Raw genomic sequence first — 24,313 nt, forward strand, 5'->3', positions numbered from 1 at the left:
GGTACAATTCCATGATCCCAGTGGTCTGTAGCACAGACCCTGGTACTGCCAGACTGCCCTTCCTGGGGTTTCTCTGCAGCTGCTGCTGCTGCCAACCCCTCAGACAGGCAGCTGCCCTCCTGGGGTCCAGCCAGGCCTGGCCCAGGATGGCAGAACAAAGAATTTCCTCTGAGAGAGGGTGTAACACCCTCTCCCTTTGGAAAATGGTGTGAAGGCAGGGGAGGAGTAGCCTCCCCCAGCCTCTGGAAATGCTTTGTTGGGCACAGATGTGCCCAATTCTGCATAAGCCAGTCTACACCGGTTCAGGGACCCCTTAGCCCCTGCTCTGGCGCGAAACTGGACAAAGGAAAGGGGAGTGACCACTCCCCTGACCTGCACCTCCCCTGGGAGGTGTCCAGAGCTCCTCCAGTGTGCTCCAGACCTCTGCCATCTTGGAAACAGAGGTGCTGCTGGCACACTGGACTGCTCTGAGTGGCCAGTGCCACCAGGTGACGTCAGAGACTCCTTGTGATAGGCTCCTTCAGGTGTTAGTAGCCTTTCCTCTCTCCTAGGTAGCCAAACCCTCTTTTCTGGCTATTTAGGGTCTCTGTCTCTGGGGAAACTTCAGATAACGAATGCATGAGCTCAGCCGAGTTCCTCTGCATCTCCCTCTTCACCTTCTGATAAGGAATCGACCGCTGACCGCGCTGGAAGCCTGCAAACCTGCAACATAGTAGCAAAGACGACTACTGCAACTCTGTAACGCTGATCCTGCCGCCTTCTCGACTGTTTTCCTGCTTGTGCATGCTGTGGGGGTAGTCTGCCTCCTCTCTGCACCAGAAGCTCCGAAGAAATCTCCCGTGGGTCGACGGAATCTTCCCCCTGCAACCGCAGGCACCAAAAAGCTGCATTACCGGTCCCTTGGGTCTCCTCTCAGCACGACGAGCGAGGTCCCTCGAATCCAGCGACACCGTCCAAGTGACCCCCACAGTCCAGTGACTCTTCAGCCCAAGTTTGGTGGAGGTAAGTCCTTGCCTCACCTCGCTGGGCTGCATTGCTGGGAACCGCGACTTTGCAAGCTTCTCCGGCCCCTGTGCACTTCCGGCGGAAATCCTGTGTGCACAGCCAAACCTGGGTCCACGGCACTCTAACCTGCATTGCACGACTTTCTAAGTTGGTCTCCGGCGACGTGGGACTCCTTTGTGCAACTTTGGCAAGCACCGTTTCACGCATCCTCGTAGTGCCTGTTTCTGGAACTTCTCCGGGTGCTACCTGCTTCGGTGAGGGCTCTTTCTCTTGCTCGACGTCCCCTCTCTCTGCAGGTCCAATTTGCGACCTTCTGGTCCCTCCTGGGCCCCAGCAGCGTCCAAAAACGCCAAACGCACGATTTGCGTGTAGCAAGGCTTGTTGGCGTCCATCCGGCGGGAAAACACTTCTGCACGACTCTCCAAGGCGTGACGGATCCATCCTCCAAAGGGGAAGTCTCTAGCCCTTGTCGTTCCTGCAGTATTCACAGCTCTTCAGCCTAGTAAGAGCTTCTTTGCACCAACCGCTGGCATTTCTTGGGCATCTGCCCATCTCCGAGCTGCTTGTGACTTTTGGACTTGGTCCCCTTGTTCCACAGGTACCCTCAGTCAGGAATCCATCGTTGTTGCATTGCTGATTTATGTTTTCCTTGCATTTTCCCTCTAACACGACTATTTTGTCCTTAGGGGAACTTTAGTGCACTTTGCACTCACTTTTCAGGGTCTTGGGGAGGGTTATTTTGCTAACTCTCACTATTGTCTAATAGTCCCAGCGACCCTCTACAAGGTCACATAGGTTTGGGGTCCATTCGTGGTTCGCATTCCACTTTTGGAGTATATGGTTTGTGTTGCCCCTATCCCTATGTTTCCCCATTGCATCCTATTGTAACTATACATTGTTTGCACTGTTTTCTAAGACTATACTGCATATTTTTGCTATTGTGTATATATATCTTGTGTATATTTCCTATCCTCTCACTGAGGGTACACTCTAAGATACTTTGGCATATTGTCATAAAAATAAAGTACCTTTATTTTTAGTATAACTGTGTATTGTGTTTTCTTATGATATTGTGCATATGACACTAAGTGGTACTGTAGTAGCTTCGCACGTCTCCTAGTTCAGCCTAAGCTGCTCTGCTAAGCTACCATTATCTATCAGCCTAAGCTGCTAGACACCCTATACACTAATAAGGGATAACTGGGCCTGGTGCAAGGTGCAAGTACCCCTTGGTACTCACTACAAGCCAGTCCAGCCTCCTACACTGGGGCCCTGGCTTGCACTCACTTTTCAGGGTCTTGGGGAGGGTTATTTTTCTAACTCTCACTATTTTCTAATAGTCCCAGCGACCCTCTACAAGGTCACATAGGTTTGGGGTCCATTCGTGGTTCGCATTCCACTTTTGGAGTATATGGTTTGTGTTGCCCCTATCCCTATGTTTCCCCATTGCATCTATTGTAACTATACATTGTTTGCACTGTTTTCTAAGACTATACTGCATATTTTTGCTATTGTGTATATATATCTTGTGTATATTTCCTATCCTCTCACTGAGGGTACACTCTAAGATACTCTGGCATATTGTCATAAAAATAAAGTACCTTTATTTTTAGTATAACTGTGTATTGTGTTTTCTTATGATATTGTGCATATGACACTAAGTGGTACTGTAGTAGCTTCACACGTCTCCTAGTTCAGCCTAAGCTGCTCTGCTAAGCTACCATTATCTATCAGCCTAAGCTGCTAGACACCCTATACACTAATAAGGGATAACTGGGCCTGGTGCAAGGTGCAAGTACCCCTTGGTACTCACTACAAGCCAGTCCAGCCTCCTACACACATACAACTAAAACAACATATATACAGTGAAATATGGGGGTAACATGCCAGGCAAGATGGTACTTTCCTACACCAGGTAGAGCTAAAGACAGCTATATCATCTAGATATGCTGCACTAAAAGCCTCCAAACCTTGCAGGACTGTATTCACCAACCTCTGAAAAGTGGCAGGTGCATTTTTCAAACCAAAGGGCATTACTGTGAATTGGTACTGCCCTCCAATGGTTGAAAAGGCTGTTTTTGCTTTAGCATCTTCTGATAACTTGATCTGCCAATACCCTGCAGTCAAATCAAAGGTGCTTAGATACTTGGCAGATGCCAGTGTATCTATTAGCTCATCTGCCCTGGGTATAGCGTGAGCATCAGTTTTAGTTACCTGTTTGAGACCTCTGTAGTCTACACAAAATCTCATTTCCTTTTTCTCATCTTTGGAATGAGGCTTTGGTACAACTACCACAGGAGAGGCCCATGGACTTTCAGAGTGTTCAACCACTCCCAGTTCAAGCATTTTCTGAACCTCTTGTTTTATGCAGTCTCTGACATGGTCAGGCTGCCTATAGATCTTACTTTTGACAGGCATGCTGTGTCCAGTATCTATAGTGTGCTCACACCAAGAAGTGGTGCCTGGCACAGTAGAGAAGAGTTCAGAAAACTGACCCAGGAGATTTATGCAGTGGTCTTTCTGCTCAGCAGTAAGACAATCTGCCAAAACTACACCTTCCACTAGAGCATCTTGTTCTGTGGAAGAGAAGAGATCAGGGAGAGGGTCACGCTCTTCTTCCTGTCCTTCATCTGTTGCCATGAGCAGGGTGAGATCAGCCCTGCCATAGTAGGTTTTTAGGCGACTGACATGGCGCACCCTAAGGGGACTCCTGGAAGTGCCCAAGTCAACCAAGTAGATGACTTCTCCCTTTTTCTCAACAATAATGTGTGGACTACTCCACTTGTCTTGTAGTGCTCTTGGGGCCACAGGCTCCAAGACCCACACTTTCTGTCCTGGTTGGTACTGAATCAGAACAGCCTTCTGGTCATGCCATTGCTTTTGGAGCTCTTGGCTGGCCTGAATGATTTTGCTGGCCTTTTTCATATACTCAGCCATTCTGGATCTTAGGCCAAGTACATAGTCCACTATGTCTTGCTTAGGAGCTTTTAAAAGTTGTTCCCAACCCTCCTTTACAAGTGTTAGAGGACCGCTTACAGGGTGCCCAAATAGGAGTTCAAAGGGTCTGAAGCCCACTCCGGTCTCGGGTACCTCCCTGTAGGCAAAAAGGAGGCAAGGTAACAGGACATCCCATCTCCTCCTGAGTTTTTCAGGGAGTCCCATTATCATTCCTTTGAGAGTTTTGTTAAATCTCTCAACCAGTCCATTTGTTTGTGGATGATAAGGTGTGGTGAATTTGTATGTTACACCACATTCCTTCCACATGGACTTCAAGTATGCAGACATAATGTTGCTACCCCTGTCTGATACCACCTCTTTTGGGAAACCCACCCTGGAAAAGATTCCTAGGAGGGCTTTTGCCACTGCAGGTGCTGTAGTGGTCCTTAGAGGAATTGCTTCAGGATATCTTGTGGCATGGTCCACTACCACCAAGATAAACCTATTGCCTGAAGCAGTAGGAGGGCCAAGGGGGCCAACTATGTCAACCCCTACCCTTTCAAAGGGAACTCCAACCACAGGCAGTGGAATAAGGGGTGCCTTTGGGGTGCCACCTGTTTTGCCACTGGCTTGACAGGTGACACAGGACTTACAAAATTCGTTTGTGTCCTCTGACATTCTAGGCCAATGAAACAGGGGGACAAGCCTATCCTATGTTTTCATCTGCCCCAAATGTCTAGCCAAGGGAATGTCGCGGGCTAGATTTAGGAGGAACTCTCTTTATTACAGAGGAATAACCAATCTCCTGGCAGCTCCAGGGTTTGGGTCTCTGCCTCTGTATACAAGAGGTTGTCCTCCCAGTAAACTCTATGAGAGTTACTGGCATCCCCATTTTGCTGTTTGACAGCTTGCTGTTTTAGACCCTCTACTGTGGCCAGGTCTTCTGTGCCACACTCAGCTCCTCCCTGGCAGGCCCCCCTCCACCCAAAAGCTCAGCAGTGTCTGCTTCCAGCTCCTCTGGTGAAGGTTCTGCACAGGGGGGGAATTCTTCATCCTCAGACGTTGAATCATCTGTAGAGGGAGGGATAGTTAGTAGTGATTTACCTTTACTAACCCTATCGTTAGGGAGCACTTGGTCCATTGTTCCAGGATCCAAGTCACCCTGTCCTTTTTGCTTTTTGGCCTGAGCCCTTGTGAAAGCAAAAATATGCCCAGGAATGCCCAGCATTGCTGCATGAGCCTCCAACTCCACTTCTGCCCAAGCTGATGTCTCTAAATCGTTCCCTAGTAGACAGTCTACAGGTAAATCTGAGGCAACCACAACTTTCTTTGGACCAGTAACCCCCCCAGTTGAGATTCACAACAGCCATGGGGTGGCTAAGAGTGTTGTTATAAGCATCAGTCACTTGGTACTGGTGACCAAGTAGGTGTTGTTCAGGGTGTACCAGTTTCTCTATTACCATGGTAACACTGGCACCTGTGTCCCTGTAGGCCTGAACCTCAACACCATTTATTAGGGGAAGTTGCTTGTACTTATCCATATTAAGGGGACAAGCAACCAAGGTAGCCAAATCAGTGTCACCTTCAGAGACTAACACAGCCTCTGTGGTCTCCCTAACAAGACCAACCCCAACTAAATTACCAAAAGTGAGCCCAGCTACTCCCTTGGAGTAGGTTTGCTCCCACCACCACTGCTATTACTAGGGGCACTAGGTGTAGCAGTAGGGTTTGTGGTAGTGGGAGGCTTGGTGCTTTTCTTTGGACAACTGGCATCAGTTGTCCAATGGACTTTTACTTTACATAAATAGCACCATGGTTTCTTTACTTGATTAGAAGATGATTTGGACCCACCACCCCCACCAGAGTGTTTTTGTGGGCCTGATGAAGACTCATTTTTAGATTTGTCCCCACCCTTGTCTGAAGACTTACCATCCTTCTTCTTGCCATCCTTGTCACCCCCTGTATGAACTTTTCTGTTCACTCTTGTTCTGACCCATTTGTCTGCCTTCTTTCCCAATTCTTGGGGAGAGGTCAGATCTGAGTCCACTAGATATTGGTGTAACAAATCAGACACACAGTTATTCAGAATATGCTCTCTCAGGATCAAGTTATACAGGCTTTCATAGTCAGAAACTTTACTGCCATGTAACCACCCCTCCAAGGCCTTCACTGAATGGTCAACAAAGTCTACCCAGTCTTGTGAAGACTCTTTTTTGGTTTCTCTGAACTTAGGGCCAGATGTAGCAAAGGTTTTTACCCATTCTGTGTCTATGGGAAAAAGTGTTCTTACATATGGCCCTTAATCCTGTACTGTTCAGTGGTTAAGCCATAACCATCCAAGAGTGCATTCTTTAAAACTGTAAAATTATTGGCTTCACTTTCCTTCACAGTAAGGAGCCTATCCCTACCCTTTCCACTGAAAGATAGCCATAGGATAGCAGCCCACTGCCTTTGAGGGACCCCCTGTACAACACAGGCCCTCTCAAGTCCAGCAAACCACTTGTTAATGTCAGCCCCCTCTTTGTAAGGGGGAACTATCTTATGCAGATTCCTAGAATCATGCTCTTTCACAGGATTACTATCTGTAATACTGCTGCTGCCACCATGGGGTCCAAACCCCAACCTCTGTCTTTCTTTTTCTAAGTCTAAAGTTTCCCTGTCTAGAGCCAGCTGTTGCTGTTTAAGCTTCAGCCTGGTCTCTTCCACTCTCAATCTATTGAGCTCCCTTTCTAACATTCTGTCATCAGGGTGGGTAGGTTGGGCATGCTTAGACACAGAAGAATGGTGTTAATGAACAGAGGGATAAATGTCCCTAACAGTTGGCACTCTAACAACTTGACCTGCAGGAATGACATTCCTACTGTGATGAGAACCCACATTAGTACCAGTTATGCTAGGTGGTCTGCTAAGGGGCAAATTGGAAAGAATACCATCTAACACTCTTGCTGGGGCTGCCCCAGAATCAGAGTGTGAACTATCTCCTAACTTCTCAACAGATGTGCCAGCTAAGGCCGTATCATTTTCAATGGGCATGTTAATCAACAATTCTCTAGAGGGATTCTTCCCTACCCCTAAACCTCTATCAATGCAGAGACTCCTTACCCCTTTCCAGCTAAGGTTGTCATAAGCAGTGCTGGCCATATCAAGAGTAGGACCTGTACCAGACATGATAGAAAAAGGTTTAAGGGACAGAAAAAGAAAGAAAAGGTTTCAGAACTTTTTAAGGAACAGAAAAAAACTTTTTCAACTTTTTAGAAACTTTTTGAAAGTTTAGAGGTACTTTTCAGCACTTAGCAAATAGAGTAAGAGAAGAAAAGCTAAACTTTTTTGGTTAGGTGTACATACACTAAACTTGTTTTGTATATTTTTCTCTGATGAAAAGTACAAAATGACAAAGTGGTAAGTAGTTACAAGTACTTATCCCACCGCTGCACAACAAATGTAGGAGGCTGGCCTGGCTTGTAGTGGGTACCAAGGGGTACTCACACTCTTTACCAGGTCCAGTTATCCCTTATTAGTGTAGAACAGGTGTTTCTAGCAGCTTAGGCTGGTAGAAGGTAGCTATAGCAGAGCAGCTTAGGCTGAACTAGGAGATATGCCAAGCTCCTACTATACCACTGGTGTCATATGCACAATATCATAAGAAAACACAATACACAGATATACTAAAAATAAAGGTACTTTATTTTTATGACAATGTGCCAAAAGTATCTCAGTGAGAACCCTCAGTATGAGGATTGCAAATATACACAAGATATATGTACACAATACCAAAAATATGCAGTAATAGCAAAAGGAAGTAATGCAAGCAATGTACAGTCACAATAGATTGCAATAGGAGCACATAGGTATAGGGGCAACACAAACCATATACTCCAAAAGTGGAATGCAAACCACAAATGGACCCCAAACCTATGTGATCTTGTAGAGGGTCGCTGGGACTGTAAGAAAACAGTGAGTGTTAGAAAAATAGCCCACCCCAAGACCCTGAAAAGTAGGTGTAAAGGGCACCTATATTCCCCAGAGAGCACAAAAGTCGTGATAGGGGATTTCTGCAAGGAAGACCAACACCAGCAATGCAACCAAAGTAAGATTTCCGGACGAGAGTACCTGTGGAACAAGGGGACCAAGTCCAAGAGTCGCGACAAAGTCGAGATTGGGAAGATGCCCAGGAAATGCCAGCTGAGGGTGCAAAGGAGCTGCCACCGGATGGTAGAAGCTGTGGATTATGCAAGAACGAAGGGGGATAGAATCTTCCCCTTTGGAGGATGGATGTCCCATGTCGTGAAGAAGCGTGAAGAGGTGTTCCCACGCAGAAAGACCGCAAACAAGCCTTGCTAGCTGCAAGGGTCGCGGTTAGGGTTTTTGGATGCTGCTGTGACCCAGGAGGGACCAAGATGTCGCCAATTGCGTGAGGAGACAGAGGGGGCGCCCAGCAAGATAGGGAGCCCTCACAGAAGCAGGCAGCACCCGCAGAAGTGCTGAAAAAGGCACTACGAACAAGAGTGAACTGGAGCTCAACCGAAGTCACAAAGGAGATCCCACGACGCCGGAGGACAACTCAGGAGGTTGTGCACTGCAGGTTAGAGTGTCGGGTACCCAGTGTAGGAGGAGATGGGCAGATGCCCAGGAAATGACAGCTGTGGGTGCAAAGAAGCTGCTACTAGGCAGTATAAGCTGAGGATTCTGCAGGAACGACAAGGGCTAGAGACGTCCCCTTTGGAAGATGGATGTCCCACGTCGTGAAGAGTCGTGCAGAAGTGTTTTCCCACCAAAAGACCGCCAACAAGCCTTGCTAGCTGCAAATCGTGCGGGTAGGGTTTTTGGATGCTGCTGTGGCCCAGGAGGGACCAGGATGTCGCCAATTGCGTCAGAGGACAGAGGGGACGCCCAGCAAGAAAAGGAGCCCTCTCAGAAGCAGGCAGCACCCACAGAAGTGCCGGAACAGGCACTACGAAGAGGAGTGAAATGGCTCTCACCCGAAGTTGCACAAAGGAGTCCCACGCCGCCGGAGGACAACTTAGAAAGTCGTGCAATGCAGGTTAGAGTGCCGAGGACCCAGGCTTGGCTGTGCACAAATGATTTCCGCCGGAAGTGCACAGAGGTTGGAGTAGCTGCAAAAGACGTGGTTCCCAGCAATGCAGTCTGGCGTGGGGAGGCAAGGACTTACCTCCACCAAACTTGGACTGAAGAGTCACTGGACTGTGGGAGTCACTTGGGCAGAGTTGCTGGATTCAAGGGACCTCGCTCGTCGTGCTGAGAGGAGAACAGGGGACCAGCAATGCAGTTCTTTGGTGCCTGCGGTTGCAGGGGGACGATTCTGTCGGCCCACGGGAGATTTCTTCCGAGCTTCTAGTGCAGAGAGGAGGCAGACTACCCCCACAGCATGCACCACCAGGAAAACAGTCGAGAAGGCGGCAGGATCAGCGTTACAGAGTTGCAGTAGTCGTCTTTGCTACTATGTTGCAGTTTTACAGGCTTCCAGCGCGATCAGCAGTCGATTCCTTGGCAGAAGGTGAAGAGAGAGATGCAGAGGAACTCGGATGAGCTCTTGCATTCGTTATCTAAAGTTTCCCCAGAGACAGAGACCCTAAATAGCCATAAAAGAGGGTTTGGCTACCTAGGAGAGAGAATATGCTAGCAACACCTGAAGGATGCTATCAGAAGGAGTCTCTGACGTCACCTGCTGGCCCTGGCCACTCAGAGCAGTCCAGTGTGCCAGCAGCACCTCTGTTTCCAAGATGGCAGAGGTCTGGAGCACACTGGAGGAGCTCTGGGCACCTCCCAGGGGAGGTGCAGGTCAGGGAAGTGGTCACTCCCCTTTCCTTTGTCCAGTTTCGCGCCAGAGCAGGGCTGAGGGGTCCCTGAACCGGTGTAGACTGGCTTATGCAGAGATGGGCACCATCTGTGCCCATGAAAGCATTTCCAGAGGCTGTAGGAGGCCACTCCTCCCCATCCCTGACACCTTTTTCCAAAGGGAGAGGGTGTAACACCCTCTCTCTGAGAAAGTCCTTTGTTCTTCCATCCTGGGCCAAGTCTGGCAGGACCCCAGGAGGGCAGAAACCTGTCTGAGGGGTTGGCAGCAGCTGGAGTGAAACCCCTGAAAAGGCAGTTTGGCAGTACCAGGGTCTGTGCTACAGACCCGTGGGATCATGGGATTGTGCCAACTATGTCAGGATGGCACAGAGGGGGCAATTCCATGATCATAGACATGTTACATGGCCATATTCGGAGTTACCATTGTGAAGCTACACATAGGTAGTGACCTATGAGTAGTGCACGCGTGTAATGGTGTCCCCGCACTCACAAAGTCCGGGGAATTTGCCCTGAACAATGTGGGGGTACCTTCGCTAGTGCCAGGGTGCCCACACACTAAGTAACTTTGCACCTAACCTTTACTAGGTAAAGGTTAGACATATAGGTGACTTATAAGTTACTTGAGTGCAGTGGTAAATGGCTGTGAAATAGCATGGATGTTATTTCACTCAGGCTGATGTGGCAGGCCTGTGTAAGAATTGTCAGAGCTCCCTATGGGTGGCAAAAGAAATGCTGCAGCCCATAGGGATCTCCTGGAACCTCAATACCCTGGGTACCTCAGTACCATATACTAGGGAATTATAAGGGTGTTCCAGTATGCCAATGTAAATTGGTGAAATTGGTCACTAGCCTGTTAGTGACAATTTGGAAAGAAATGAGAGAGCAGAACCACTGAGGTTCTGGATAGTAGAGCCTCAGTGAGACAGTTAGTCATAACAAACGTAACACATTCAGGGCACACTTATGAGCACTGGGGCCCTGGCTGGCAGGGTCCCAGTGACACATACAACTAAAACAACATATATACAGTGAAAAATGGGGGTAACATGCCAGGCAAGATGGTACTTTCCTACACAACCCCCCCCCCCCAAACGAAGGACAATAAGACTAGTCATTACCTGATGGGTCTTCATTGTCTAAGTGGAAATATCTGGAGAGTCCATCTGCATTGGAGTGGGTACTCCCAGGTCTATGTTCCACTGTATAGTCCATTCCCTGTAGGGATATGGACCACCTCAAAAATTTAGGATTTTCACCTTTCATTTGTTTTAGCCAAAGTAGAGGTTTGTGGTCTGTCTGAACAATGAAGTGATTGCCAAACAGGTATGGCCTCAACTTCTTCAGTGCCCAGGCCACAGCAAAGGCCTCCCTCTCTATGGCAGATCAACGCTTTTCTCTAGGGGTCAACCTCCTGCTGATAAAAGCAACAGGTTGATCCTGGCCCTCAGAATTAAGTTGTGATACGACTGCCCCCACTCCTAATTCAGATGCATCAGTTTGGACATAGAATTTTTTAGAGTAACAAGGGCTTTTCAGGATAGGTGCAGAGCACATGGCCTGCTTCAGCTCCTCAAAAGCTTTCTGACAGCTAGCTGTCCACAATACCTTCTTAGGCATTTTCTTTGAAGTGAGGTCATTAAGAGGGGCTGCAATGGAGCCATAGTTCTTTATGAACCTCCTATAGTACCCAGTGAGGCCTAAAAAGGCTCTCACCTGAGTCTGAGTATAGGGGGAACCCAATCTATAATAGTTTGGATTTTCCCCTGAAGTGGTGCAATCTGTTCTCCACCAACCAGGTGTCCCAGATAAACCACCTTCCCCTGCCCTATCTGGCACTTTGAAGCCTTGATAGTGAGGCCTGCCTTTTGCAGGGCCTCTAAAACTTTCCATAGGTGGACCAGGTGATCATCCCAGCTGGAGCTAAAGACAGCTATGTCACCTAGATATGCTGCACTAAAAGCTTCCAGCCCTTACAGGACTGTTTTTACCAACCTCTGAAAAGTGGCAGGTGCATTTTTCAATCCAAAAGGCATTTCTGTGAATTGGTAATGGCCTCCAATGGTTGAAAATGCAGTTTTTGCTTTTGCATCTTCTGATAATTTGATCTGCCAATACCCTGCAGTCAAATCAAAAGTGCTTAGATACTTGGCAGATGCCAGTGTATCTATGAGCTCATCTGCCCTGGGTATAGGATGAGCATCAGTTTTGGTTACCTGGTTGAGACCTCTGTAGTCAACACAAAACCGCATTTCCTTCTTTCCATCTTTGGAATGAGGTTTTGGTACAAGTACCACAGGAGAAGCCCATGGACTTTCAGAGTGCTCAACCACTCCCAGTTCAAGCATTTTCTGCACCTCTTGCTTTATGCAGTCTCTGACATGGTCAGGCTGCCTATAGATCTTACTTTTGACAGACAAGCTGTCTCCAGTATCTATAGTGTGCTCACACCAAGAAGTGGTACCTGGCACAGTAGAGAAGAGTTCAGAAAACTGACCCAGGAGATTTATGCAGTGGTCTTTCTGCTCAGCAGTAAGACAATCTGCTAGTACAACACCTTCCACTAGATTATCTTGTTCTGTGGAAGAGAAGAGATCAGGGAGAGGGTCACTCTCTTCTTCCTGTACCTCATCAGTTGCCATGAGCAGGGTGAGATCAGCCCTGTCATAGTAGGGTTTCAGGCAATTGACATGGAGCACTCTAAGGGGACTCCTGGCAGTGCCTAAGTCAACTAAGTAGGTGACTTCACCCTTTTTCTCAACAATTATGTGGGGTCCACTCCATTTATCTTGGAGTGCTCTTGTGGCCACAGGCACCAAGACCCACACTTTCTGCCCTGGTTGGTACTGAATCAAAACAGCCTTCTGGTCATGCCATTGCTTTTGGAGCTCTTGGCTGGCCTGAAGGTTTTTACTGGCCTTTTTCATGTACTTAGCTATCCTTGATCTGAGGCCAAGTACATAGTCCACTATGTCTTGCTTTGGAGCTTTTAAAGGTTGTTCCCAACCCTCCCTAACAAGTGTTAGGGGACCTCTCACAGGGTGACAAAATAGGAGTTCAAAGGGGCTGACGCCCACTCCTTTCTGGGGTACCTCCCTGTAAGCAAAAAGGAGGCATGGTAAAAGGATATCCCATCTCCTGCAGAGTTTTTCAGGGAGTCCCATAATCATGCCTTTGAGAGTTTTGTTAAATCTCTCCACCAGTCCATTTGTTTGTGGATGATAGGGTGTGGTGAACTTGTATGTAACACCACACTCCTTCCACATGGCCTTTAAGTAAGCAGACATGAAATTGCTTCCCCTGTCTGATACCACCTCTTTTGGGAAGCCCACCCTGGAAAAGATTCCCAAGAGGGCCTTTGCCACTGCAGGAGCTGTAGTGGTCCTTAGAGGAATTGCTTTAGGATATCTGGTGGCATGGTCCACTACCACCAAGATAAACCTATTGCCTGAAGCAGTAGGAGGGTCAATGGGGCAAACTACCCTTTCAAAGGGAACCCCAACCACAGGCAGTGGAATAAGGGGTGCCTTTGGAGTGCCACCTGTCTTGCCACTGGCTTGACAGGTTTCACAGGACTTACAAGATTCCTTTGTGTCCTCTGACATTCTGGGCCAATGAAACAAGGGGACAAGCCTGTCCCAAGTTTTCATTTGCCCCAAATGTCCAGCTAAGGGAATGTCGTGAGCTAGAGTTAGGAGGAACTTTCTGTACTCCTGAGGAATCACCAATCTTCTGGCAGCTCCAGGTTTTGGATCCCTTGCTTCAGTGTACAAGAGGTTGTCCTCCCAGTAAACTCTGTGAGAGTCACTGACATCTCCATTTGCTTGTTTGACAGCTTGCTGCCTTAGACCCTCTAGTTAGGGACAGGTATGCTGTGCCACACTCAGCTCCTCTCTGGGAGGCCCCCCTTCACCCAAAAGCTCAGCACTGTCTGCTTCCAGCATCTCTGGTGTAGGTTCTGCACAGGGTGGAAATTCTTCTTCCTCAGAAGTAGAATCCACGGTAGAGGAAGGGATAGTAGGTAGTGATTTACTTCTACTAGCCCTAGCTTTAGGGAGCACTTGGTCCATTCTTCCAGTATCCAAGTCACCCTGTCCTTTTTGCTTTTTGGCCTGAGCCCTGGTCAAAGCGAAAATATGCCCTGGAATGCCCAGCATTGCTGCATGAGCCTCCAACTCCACTTCTGCCCAAGCTGATGTCTCTAAATCATTCCCTAATAGACAGTCTACAGGTAAATCTGAGGCAACCACAACTTTCTTTGGGCCAGTAACCCCCCCCCCCAGTTGAGATTCACAACAGCCATGGGGTGGCTAAGGGTGTTGTTATGAGCATCGGTTACTTGGTACTGGTGACCAAGTAGGTGTTATTAACGGTGGACCAGTTTCTCTATTACCATTGTAACACTGGCACCAGTGTCCCTGTAGGCCTGAACCTCAACACCATTTATTAGGGGTAGTTGTAGGAAAGTACCATCTTGCCTGGCATGTTACCCCCATTTTTCACTGTATATATGTTGTTTTAGTTGTATGTGTCACTGGGACCCTGGTAACCCAGGGCCCCAGTGCTCATAAGTGTGCCTGAATGTGTTACCTGTGTAGTGACTAACTGTCTCACTGAGGCTCTGCTAATCAGAACCTCAGTGGTTATGCTCTCTCATTTCTTTCCAAATTGTCACTGACAGGCTAGTGACAATTTTACCAATTTACATTGGCTTATTGGAACACCCTTATAATTCCCTAGTATATGGTACTGAGGTACCCAGGGTATTGGGGTTCCAGGAGATCCATATGGGCTGCAGCATTTCTTTTGCCACCCATAGGGAGCTCTGACAATTCTTACACAGGCCTGCCACTGCAGCCTGAGTGAAATAACGTCCACGTTATTTCACAGCCATTTTACACTGCACTTAAGTAACTTATAAGTCACCTATATGTCTAACCTTTACCTGGTAAAGGTTAGGTGCAAAGTTACTTAGTGTGAGGGTACCCTGGCACTAGCCAAGGTGCCCCCACATTGTTCAGAGCCAATTCCCTGAACTTTGTGAGTGCGGGGACACCATTACACGCGTGCACTACATATAGGTCACTACCTATATGTAGCTTCACAATGGTAACTCCGAATATGGCCATGTAACATGTCTAAGATCATGGAATTGCCCCCTCTATGCCATCCTGGCATTGTTGGCACAATTCGATGATCCCAGTGGTCTGTAGCACAGACCCTGGTACTGCCAAACTGCCCTTCCTGGGGTTTCACTGCAGCTGCTGCTGCCAACCCCTCAGACAGGTTTCTGCCCCCCTGGGGTCAAGCCAGGCTTGTCCCAGGATGGCAGAACAAAGGACTTCCTCTGAGAGAGGGTGTTACACCCTCTCCCTTTGGAAAATGGTGTGAAGGCAGGGGAGGAGTAGCCTCCCCCAGCCTCTGGAAATGCTTTCTTGGGCACAGATGTGCCCAATTCTGCATAAGCCAGTCTACACCGGTTCAGGGACCCCTTAGCCCCTGCTCTGGCGCGAAACTGGACAAAGGAAAGGGGAGTGACCACTCCCCTGACCTGCACCTACCCTGGGATGTGTCCAGAGCTCCTCCAGTGTGCTCCAGACCTCTGCCATCTTGGAAACAGAGGTGCTGCTGGCACACTGGACTGCTCTGAGTGGCCAGTGCCACCAGGTGACGTCAGAGACTCCTACTGATAGGCTCCTTCAGGTGTTAGTAGCCTATCCTCTCTCCTAGGTAGCCAAACCCTCTTTTCTGGCTATTTAGGGTCTCTGTCTCTGGGGAAACTTTAGATAACGAATGCAAGAACTCATTCGAGTTCCTCTGCATCTCTCTCTTCACCTTCTGCCAAGGAATCGACTGCTGACCGCGCTGGAAGCCTGCAAACCTGCAACATAGTAGCAAAGACGACTACTGCAACTCTGTAACGCTGATCCTGCCGCCTTCTCGACTGTTTTCCTGCTTGTGCATGCTGTGGGGGTAGTATGCCTCCTCTCTGCACCAGAAGCTCCAAAGAAATCTCCCGTGGGTCGACGGAATCTTCCCCCTGCAACCGCAGGCACCAAAAAGCTGCATTACAGGTCCCTTGGGTCTCCTCTCAGCACGACGAGCGAGGTCCCTCGAATCCAGCAACTCTGTCCAAGTGGCCCCCACAGTCCAGTGACTCTTCAGTCCAAGGTTGGTGGAGGTAAGTCCTTGCCTCACCTCGCTAGACTGCATTGCTGGGAACCGCGACTTTTGCAGCTACTCCGGCCCCTGTGCACTTCCGGCGGAAATCCTTTGTGCACAGCCAAGCCTGGGTACACGGCACTCTAACCTGCATTGCACGACTTTCTAAGTTGGTCTCCGGCGACGTGTTACTCCTTTGTGTAACTTCGGGTGAGCATCGTTTCATGCATCCTCGTAGTGCCTGTTTCTGGCACTTCTCCGGGTGCTACCTCCTGCTGAGAGGGCTCCTTGTCTTGATCGACGTCCCCTCTCTCTTTTGGTCCAATTTGCGACCTCCTGGTACCTCCACGGCCACAGCAGCTTCCAAAAATGGTAACCATATGATTTGCAGCTAGCAAGGCTTGTTGGCGTTCTTTCGGCGGGAAAACACTTCTGCACGACTCTATACGGCGAGAGGGATCTGTCCACCAAAGGGGAAGTCTCTAGCCCTTTTCGTTCCTGCAGAAACCTCAGCTTCTTCTGTCCAGTAGAAGCTTCTTTGCATCCACAGCTGGCATTTCTTGGGCATATGCCCATCTCCGACTTGCTTGTGACTTTTGCACTTGGTCCCCTTGTTCCACAGGTACCCTAGATTGGAAATCCACAGTTGTTGCATTGTTGGTTTGTGTCTTTCCTGCATTATTCCTCTAACACGACTTCTTTGTCCTTAGGGGAACTTTAGTGCACTTTGCACTCACTTTTCAGGGTCTTGGGGAGGGTTATTTTTCTAACTCTCACTATTTTCTAATAGTCCCAGCGACCCTCTACAAGGTCACCTAGGTTTGGGGTCCATTCGTGGTTCGCATTCCACTTTTGGAGTATATGGTTTGTGTTGCCCCTATCCCTATGTTTCCCCATTGCATCCCATTGTAACTATACATTGTTTGCACTGTTTTCTAAGACTATACTGCATATTTTTGCTATTGTGTATATATATCTTGTGTATATTTCCTATCCTCTCACTGAGGGTACACTCTAAGATACTTTGGCATATTGTCATAAAAATAAAGTACCTTTATTTTTAGTATAACTGTGTATTGTGTTTTCTTATGATATTGTGCATATGACACTAAGTGGTACTGTAGTAGCTTCACACGTCTCCTAGTTCAGCCTAAGCTGCTCTGCTAAGCTACCATTATCTATCAGCCTAAGCTGCTAGACACCCTATACACTAATAAGGGATAACTGGGCCTGGTGCAAGGTGCAAGTACCCCTTGGTACTCACTACAAGCCAGTCCAGCCTCCTGCATTGGTTGTGCAGCGGTGGGATAAGTGCTTTGAGACTACTTACCACTCTTGTCATTGTACTTTTCATAAGAGAAAAATATACAAAACAAGGTCAGTGTATATACACATAGCCAAAAAGTTTTGCATTTCCTCTTTTCACTCTTTTCTAAGTGCTGAAAAGTACTTCTAAACTTTCAAAAAGTTCATAAAAGTTTAAAAAGTTTTTTTCTGTCTTTCTAAAAAGTTCTGAAAACTTTTTTTTCTTTTTCTATCACTTTAACTCTCTCTAAAAATGTCTGGCACAGGCCAAAATGTTGATCTGTCCAAACTTGCATATGACCACCTTAGCTGGAAATGAGCAAGGAGTCTCTGTGTAGAGAGAGGTTTGAGTGTAGGGAAGAATCCTTCCTTGGAACTGTTACTTAACATGCTTAGAGAACAAGATAAGGCTTTAAGTGCCCCATCTGTTGAAAAAGTACCTAATAGTTCCCAATCTGATTCAGGGACTCCCCCAGGAAAAGATTCAGGAAAGAAACTTCCTAGCCTGCCCATTACTAGACAGTCTAGCATAGTTGGTAATGTTGATGAGCCACACCATACAAATAGTGTTGTCTCACATCATAGCAAAAGCATTTATTCTCACCATACTGGTAGTGATGTTTCTGTTAGCCAAGCTGTTAGGGTGGCTTCTGTAAGGGACAGGTCTCCTTCTGTTCATTCCCATCATACCTCTGTATCTAGGAATGTCCCTCCCACCAACCTTGATTACAGAATGTTAGAGAGGGAACACAATAAGTTGAGGGTGGAACAAACCAGACTGAAGCTTAAAAAGCAACAGCTGGATTTGGATAGACAGTCTTTTGAACTAGAGAAGGAAAGACAGAAGTTGGGTTTAGATACCCATGGTGGCAGCAGCAGTATTCCCCATAGTCATCCTGCAAAAGAGCATGATTCCAGGAATCTGCACAAGATAGTTCCCCCTTATAAGGAGGGGGATGACATTAACAAGTGGTTTGCTGCACTTGAGAGGGCCTGTGTTGTACAGGATGTCCCTCAAAGGCAGTGGGCTGCTATCCTATGGCTATCATTTAGTGGAAAAGGTAGGGATAGGCTCCTTACTGTGAAAGAAAATGATGCTAATAATTTCCAAGTTCTTAAGAATGCACTCCTGGATGGTTATGGCTTAACCACTGAACAATACAGGATAAAGTTCAGAGAGACCAAAAAGGAGTCTTCACAAGACTGGGTTGATTTCATTGACCATTCAGTGAAGGCCTTGGAGGGGTGGTTACATGGCAGTAAAGTTACTGATTATGACAGCTTGTATAACTTGATCCTGAGAGATCATATTCTTAACAATTGTGTGTCTGATTTGTTGCACCAGTACTTGGTGGACTCTGATCTGACCTCTCCCCAAGAATTGGGAAAGAAGGCAGACAACTGGGTCAGAACAAGGGTGAACAGAAAAGTTCATACAGGGGGTGACAAAGATGGCAACAAGAAGAAGGATGGTAAGTCTTCTGACAAGGGTGGGGACAAATCTAAAAATGAGTCTTCATCAGGCCCACAAAAACACTCTGGTGGGGGTGGTGGGCCGAAATCCTCTTCTAATCAAAACAAAGAAAAGAAACCATGGTGCTATTTATGTAAAATAAAAGGCCATTGGACAACAGATCCCAGTTGTCCAAAGAAAAGCACCAAGCCTCCTACCACTACAACCCCTAATGCTACACCTAGTGTCCCTACTAATAGCAGTGGTGGTGGGAGCAAACCTACTAATAGCCAATGCAAGGGAGTAGCTGGGCTCACTTTTGGTAACTTAGTTGGGGTTGGTCTTGTTAGGGAGACCACAGAGGCTGTATTAGTCTCTGAGGGGGCTATTGATTTAGCCACCTTAGTTGCTTGTCCCCTTAATATGGATAAGTACAAGCAGCTACCCCTAATAAATGGTGTTGAGGTTCAGGCCTACAGGGACACAGGTGCCAGTGTCACAATGGTGATAGAGAAACTGGCCCACCCTGAACAACACCTACTTGGTCACCAGTACCAAGTAACCGATGCTCACAACAACACACTTAGCCACCCCATGGCTGTTGTAAATCTCAACTGGGGGGGGGTTACTTGTCCAAAGAAAGTTGTGGTAGCCTCAGATTTACCTGTAGACTGTCTACTAGGAAATGATTTGGAGACATCAGCTTGGTCAGATGTGGAGTTGGAGGCCCATTCAGCAATGCTGGGCATCCCAGGGCATATTTTTGCTTTAACCAGGGCTCAGGCCAAAAAGCAAAAAGGACAGGGAAACTTGGATCCTGGAACAATGGACCAAGTGCTCCCTAAAGCTAGGGCTAGTAGAAGTAATGCACTTCCTAATATCCCTCCCTCTACAGTGGATTCTAATTCTGAGGAAGAAGAATTTCCACCCTGTGCAGAACCTACACCAGAGGAGCTGGAAGCAGACACTGCTGAGATTTTGGGTGAAGGGGGGCCTGCCAGGGAGGAGCTGAGTGTGGCACAGCAAACCTGTCCCACACTAGAGGGTCTAAGACAGGAAGCTGTCAAACAGGCTAATGGGGATGTCAGTGACTCTCACAGAGTTTACTGGGAGGACAACCTCTTGTACACTGAAGCAAGGGATCCTAAACCTGGAACTGCCAGGAGGTTAGTGATTCCTCAGGAGTACAGAAAGTTCCTCCTAACTCTAGCCTACGACATTCCCCTAGCTGGACATCTGGGACAAATGAAAACTTTGGACAGACTTGTTCCCTTGTTTCATTGGCCTAGAATGTATGATTACACAAAAGAATTTTGTAAGTCCTGTGAAACTTGTCAAGCCAGTGGCAAGACAGGTGCCACTCCAAAGGCACCCCTTATTCCACTGCCTGTGGTTGGGGTTCCCTTTGAAAGGGTAGGGGTTGACATAGTTGGCCCCCTTGACCCTCCTACTGCTTCAGGCAATAGGTTTATCTTGGTGGTAGTGGACCATGCCACAAGATATCCTGAAGCAATCCCTCTAAGGACCACTACAGCACCTGCAGTGGCAAAGGCCCTCCTGGGAATATTTTCCAGGGTGGGCTTCCCAAAAGAGGTAGTTTCAGACAGAGGAAGCAATTTCATGTCTGCTTACTTGAAGGCCATGTGGAAGGAGTGTAGGGTGACATACAAGTTCACCACACCCTATCATCCACAAACAAATGGACTGGTGGAAAGATTTAACAAAACTCTCAAAGGCATGATTATGGGTCTCCCTGAAAAACTCCGCAGGAGATGGGATATCCTGTTACCATGCCTCCTTTTTGCCTACAGGGAGGTACCCCAGAAAGGAGTGGGCTTCAGCCCCTTTGAACTCCTCTTTGGACACCCTGTTAGGGGTCCACTAACACTTGTCAAGGAGGTTTGGGAACAACCTTTAAAAGCTCCAAAACAATATATTGTGGATTATGTGCTTGGCCTCAGATCAAGGATGGCTGAGTACATGAAAAAGGCCAGTAAAAACCTTCAGGCCAGCCAAGAGCTCCAGAAGCAATGGCATGACCAGAAGGCTGTATTGGTTCAGTACAAACCAGGGCAGAAAGTGTGGGTCTTGGAGCCTGTGGCCCCAAGAGCACTCCAAGATAAATGGAGTGTACCCCACACAATTGTTGAGAAAAAGGGTGAAGTCACCTACTTAGTTGACTTAGGCACTGCCAGGAGTCCCCTTAGGGTGCTCCATGTCAATCGCCTGAAACCCTACTATGACAGGGCTGATCTCACCCTGCTCATGGCAATTGATGAGGGACAGGAAGAAGACAGTGATCCTCTACCTGATCTCTTCTCTTCAACAGAACAAGATGCTCTAGTGGAAGGTGTAGTTTTGGCTGATTGTCTTACTGCTGAGCAGAAAGACCATTGCATAAATCTCCTGGGTCAGTTTTCTGAACTCTTCTCTACTGTGCCAGGTACCACTTTTGGTGTGAGCACACTATAGATACTGGAGACAGCTTGCCTGTCAAAAGTAAGATCTATAGGCAGCCTGACCATGTCAGGGACTGCATAAAGCAAGAGGTGCAGAAAATGTTAGAACTAGGAGTGGTTGAGCACTCTGAAAGTCCATGGGCTTCTCCTGTGGTACTTGTACCAAAACCTCATTCCAAAGATGGAAAGAAAGAAATGCGGTTTTGTGTAGACTACAGAGGTCTCAACCAGGTAACCAAAACTGATGCTCACCCTATACCCAGGGCAGATGAGCTCATACATACACTGGCATCTGCCAAGTATCTAAGCACTTTTGATTTGACTGCAGGGTATTGGCAGATCAAATTATCAGAAGATGCTAAACCTAAAACTGCATTTTCAACCATTGGAGGTCATTACCAATTCACAGTAATGCCTTTTGGATTGAAAAATGCACCTGCCACTTTTCAGAGGTTGGTGAACACAGTTCTGCAAGGGCTGGAAGCTTTTAGTGCAGCATATTTGGACGATATAGCTGTCTTTAGCTCCAGCTGGGATGATCACCTGGTCCACCTATGGAAAGTTTTGGAGGCCCTGCAAAAGGTAGGCCTCACTATCAAGGCTTCAAAGTGCCAGATAGGGCAGGGGAAGGTGGTTTATCTGGGACACCTTGTTGGTGGGGAACAGATTGCACCACTTCAGGGGAAAATCCAAACTATTATAGATTGGGTTCCCCCTACTACTCAGACTCAGGTGAGAGCCTTCCTAGGCCTCACTGGGTATTACAGGAGGTTCATTAAGAACTATGGCTCCATTGCAGCCCCTCCTAATGACCTCACATCCAAGAAAATGCCTAAAAAGGTATTATGGACAGCAAACTGTCAGAAAACTTTTGAAGAGCTGAAGCAGGCCATGTGCTCTGCACCTGTCCTGAAAAGCCCTTGTTACTCTAACAAATTCTATGTCCAAACTGATGCATCTGAATTAGGAGTAGGGGCAGTCCTATCACAACTTAATTATGAGGGCCAGGATCAACCTGTTGCTGTTATTATTAGGAGGTTGACCCCTAGAGAAAAGCGTTGGTCTGCCAATGAGATGGAGGCCTTTGCTGTGGTCTTGGCACTGAAGAAGTTGAGGCCATACCTGTTTGGCACTCACTTCATTGTTCAGACAGACCACAAACCTCTACTTTGGCTAAAACAAATGAAAGGTGAAAATCCTAAATTATTGAGGTGGTCCATGTCCCTACAGGGAATGGACTATACACTGGAACATAGACCTGGGAGTAGCCACTCCAATGCAGATGGACTCTCCAGATATTTCCACTTAGACAATGAAGACTCGTCAGGTCATGGCTAGTCTTATTGTCCTTCGTTTGGGGGGGGGGTTGTGTAGGAAAGTACCATCTTGCCTGGCATGTTACCCCCATTTTTCACTGTATATATGTTGTTTTAGTTGTATGTGTCACTGGGACCCTACCAGCCAGGGCCCCAGTGCTCATAAGTGTGCCTGAATGTGTTGCCTGTGTTATGACTAACTGTCTCACTGAGGCTCTGCTAACCAGAACCTCAGTGGTTATGCTCTCTCATTTCTTTCAAATTGTCACTAACAGGCTAGTGACCAATTTTACCAATTTACATTGGCTTACTGGAACACCCTTATAATTCCCTAGTATATGGTACTGAGGTACCCAGGGTATTGGGGTTCCAGGAGATCCCTATGGGCTGCAGCATTTCTTTTGCCACCCATAGGGAGCTCTGACAATTCTTACACAGGCCTGCCACTGCAGCCTGAGTGAAATAACGTCCACGTTATTTCACAGCCATTTTACACTGCACTTAAGTAACTTATAAGTCACCTATATGTCTAACCTTTAACTGGTAAAGGTTAGATGCAAAGTTACTTAGTGTGAGGGCACCCTGGCACTAGCCAAGGTGCCCCCACATTGTTCAGGGCCAATTCCCCGGACTATGTGAGTGCGGGGACACCATTACACGCGTGCACTACATATAGGTCACTACCTATATGTAGCTTCACAATGGTAACTCCGAATATGGCCATGTAACATGTCTATGATTATGGAATTGCCCTCTCTATGCCATCCTGGCATAGTTGGCACAATCCCATGATCCCAGTGGTCTGTAGCACAGACCCTGGTACTGCCAAACTGCCCTTCCTGGGGTTTCACTGCAGCTGCTGCTGCTGCCAACCCCTCAGACAGGTTTCTGCCTTCCTGGGGTCCAGCCAGGCTTGGCCCAGGATGGCAGAACAAAGGACTTCCTCTGAGAGAGGGTGTTACACCCTCTCCCTTTGGAAAATGGTGTGAAGGCAGGGGAGGAGTAGCCTCCCCAGCCTCTGGAAATGCTTTCATGGGCACACATGGTGCCCATTTCTGCATAAGCCAGTCTACACCGGTTCAGGGACCCCTTAGCCCTGCTCTGGCACGAAACTGGACAAAGGAAAGGGGAGTGACCACTCCCCTGACCTGTACCTCCCCTGGGAGGTGCCCAGAGCTCCTCCAGTGTGCTCCAGACCTCTGCCATCTTGGAAACAGAGGTGCTGCTGGCACACTGGACTGCTCTGAGTGGCCAGTGCCATCGGGTGACGTCAGAGACTCCTTCTGATAGGCTCCTTCAGGTGTTGCTAGCCTATCCTCTCTCCTAGGTAGCCAAACCCTCTTTTCTGGCTATTTAGGGTCTCTGTCTCTTGGGATTCTTTAGATAACGAATGCAAGAGCTCATCCGAGTTCCTCTACATCTCTCTCTTCACCTTCTGCCAAGGAATCGACTGCTGACCGCGCTGGAAGCCTGCAAAACTGCAACATAGTAGCAAAGACGACTACTGCAACTCTGTAACGCTGATCCTGCCACCTTCTCGACTGTTTTCCTGGTGGTGCATGCTGTGGGGGTAGTCTGCCTCCTCTCTGCACTAGAAGCTCCGAAGAAATCTCCTGTGGGTCGACGGAATCGTCCCCCTGTAACCGCAGGTACCAAAGAACTGCATCACCGGTACCCTGGGTCTCCTCTCAGCACGACCAGCGAGGACCCTTGAATCCAGCAACTTTGTCCAAGTGACTCCCACAGTCCAGTGACTCTTCAGTCCAAGTTTGGTGGAGGTAAGTCCTTGCCTCCCAACTCCAGACTGCATTGCTGGGAACCGCGACTTTTGCAGCTACTCCGGCCTCTGTGCACTTCCGGCG

This window comes from Pleurodeles waltl, chromosome 3_1, assembly GCF_031143425.1.
Source record: "Pleurodeles waltl isolate 20211129_DDA chromosome 3_1, aPleWal1.hap1.20221129, whole genome shotgun sequence".
Taxonomy (NCBI): Eukaryota; Metazoa; Chordata; class Amphibia; order Caudata; family Salamandridae; genus Pleurodeles; species Pleurodeles waltl.